General features: G+C 55.7%; 1 protein-coding gene across 1 annotated transcript in view; it reads left to right on the top strand.

The window, feature by feature from the left end:
• The window catches only part of LOC104502344 (heat shock factor protein 1-like), a gene marked incomplete at both ends in the record, with an annotated part of 12,333 nt that overhangs the window by 3,411 nt on the left and 6,321 nt on the right, over positions 1-2,601 (top strand). The gene's annotated exons all lie outside the window — the stretch shown is intronic.

Consider the following 2,601-nt stretch of genomic DNA (forward strand, 5'->3'; position numbering starts at 1 on the left):
GTGTGGGGAAATTCTGTCCATGGAGGTAGCAAGCAAGGTGTGAAGAGCGGAGCAAAGCCAGCAGACTAACCCCCGTGTGAGCAAGGAGGTGTGAAAGCGCGAGGTGAGCGCCCAGGCAGCAGCTTTCAAGGTGAAGGCACCTCCTGCGAGATCTCCTCAGCACATAGTCCAGAAGAAGCAAGTTCATCGTTGGACGTGGGTGTTGTTGAGGCTTTGGCTTTGTTGCAGTGGGTGAATTGTGCGGTCTTCGCTGCCTGGCTCTGGGGAGCACCTCAGGGATGCCCTCAGGCGGTGGCCTCATGGCCCAGAGTGACTTGAAGCTCTGGGAGGAGTCTCTGTAAACAAGTGCTCTGGACTGTCCTTCAAACAGCTGGATCCCGAGGTTTCATCTGTGCTCTCCCACCCTTTGATGTGCCGCTTCCCCTGACTGTTCAACGGCCAACAAAGATGAGGAGACTTTCCCAGACCTGTTGGTGCTGGCCCCAATCCCCTCTCAGAGGAGCTGCAGACACTCCCAGGCTCTGCTCGGCCTTGTAAGCCAGAGGAGGGGACCCTCCTGCCACTGTTTCCTCCTCGACCTGGTGGCTGCCCATGAACCCTCTTGCCATGACACTGCTCGGGATGCTGAGAACTGCCTGTCTTCGAGCTGTGTGGGCCTCGAACTGCGGATTTAGGTCTGGAAGACTCATCCCGTGCTCTCAGAGCTGCGAACCATGTTTGCAGTGCTCCCAGCGGTGAGGTCAAGCCGCTGGCTCAGCACTTGCAGCTGCCGGGAGAGTGTGACGTGTTTGGTCACTTTTAATCACCTCAGGCCTTTGCTCATCCACTAAATCTCACGTCCTGACGTGGCTGGTCTCATTTCTGATGCTCTCTTTGATCAGTATGTGCCCTGAGAAACTGCACCCCGTAAATTCGGGGCATCCCTCCCGGGGCTGGGGGGAGCCTGGCACCTGGCTCAGGGGAACCAGCTGGTGTTTCTTGGCCCAAGCTGTTGCATGAGTCAAGACTCTTCTCCATCCCGATCCCCGGACAGTGCTGCAGCCTAGGAGCATGGCTGGGAACGTTGCCGAGCTTTCGCATCAGCTCTTGGGAGCAGAACAGAAGCTGTCCCCGGTTCCAGGGTACAACCCTGGCACCGCTGTGGTATGTCCCCTTCGGGACGGCCATCAGAGCTGCTGGCTCCTGCCGTCGAACCGCCCCATGTGCCAGCGTGATCCTGGTGGAGTTTTTAGCAGAGAAGGAAATAGCTGAGCCCCGTTCAGGAGCTCCTGCAGCGAGACCACCCTTGGTGGGAGCTCTCTGTTCCCCTTCCAGCTCCCGCCTAAGCCTGTGATCTTGGCTTTAAAAGCGCCTTTGCTGTTGCCTGCAGCAAACACTTCCCCAGCCCCAGCGGGAGCTCGTCCAGGTAGCACCAGATTGTCCCAGTGATGGGAAATGCAGGCGCTCATCCTTCCTTACACCGTGGTGGTCGAGGTGTTCAGCTCCAGCCAGTGTTGAGGAACGAGCACTGGGCAGTTGTTCAGAGCGAGCTGGATCCTCACGCGGCTCTAGTCCCCGCTTAGATGTTGGGAAAAAAAACTAATGGTGTTTTCAGGTGGCAGCAGCCCGTGGTGGGGGTGAGACGTGGGTGGTCCGGACTGTGACGTGGCCAAGATGAATCCTGTGCCGCTCCTCGGGGCTTGGTCTCCCATCACTGCCCAAAGCAATGCTGCATCTGTGTCACTCCTGCCACATCACTGTGATTATTCTTCAGGGTATTTTAATTATGAGGATGCTGCTGGGCCGTATCTACCCTGTGGTCTTGATGACTTCATGTAGGGAAGAAATTCTTCCTTGTGAGGGTGGTGAGAGCCTGTGCCAGGTTTCCCCGAGAGGTGGGAGAAGCCCCATCCCTGGCCCCATTGCAGGTCAGGTTGGAGCCTGGGGCTCTGAGCATCCTGGTTGAGTTGAACATGCCCCTGCAGGATGAGCTTGAAGGTCCCTTCAGCCCAAACCAGCCTGTGCTTGGATGATCTTCTCATCTGGAGTTTCCTGTGTGTGCTGGACTGACAAACGGTGACACAAGGATCTTCTCATCTGGAGTTTCCTTTGTGTGCTGGACTGACAAACGGTGACACAAGGAGAGGGGATTCGGGTCTCCTCAGATGCCTCGATTTGCTCCGTAACAAGATTGGTACCAAAATGGGGCTGTTACAGCGCAGAAATCTTGGTGTTTCTTACACTGCTTGGTCTCAGTCATTTGAATTTCATCTCTCGCTTAAGAAAAAGTGAGTGGAGTTTAGTGGGAGAGCTGAAAATCTGGGCTTCTAAAACCCCCGGTGTGAATGATCCAGAAAAAACACCGATTTTTTTACTTTTTCAATCCCATCATTTCCAGGAAAATGAAGCTTTCAGAACAAAGCCCAGTTTCCTATCTTTCAGCTGTGCTTCAGGTGTATTTCTAGGCATCACCTGGAGTCCCATGTTGCTCCATCCGTGGCTGGGTCAGGATCTCGGGCTGTTCTGACCTGCCTTCCCCCAGCCATGGGGTCAGTGTCCAGCCCGTGCCTCGCGCTTCCCCCTGCCCACGCTGTGCTTGTCGTTCCAGGCCTCTTCCCCAGC

This window comes from Buceros rhinoceros, unplaced genomic scaffold (assembly GCF_000710305.1).
Source record: "Buceros rhinoceros silvestris isolate BGI_N320 unplaced genomic scaffold, ASM71030v1 scaffold27612, whole genome shotgun sequence".
Lineage (NCBI taxonomy): Eukaryota > Metazoa > Chordata > Aves > Bucerotiformes > Bucerotidae > Buceros > Buceros rhinoceros.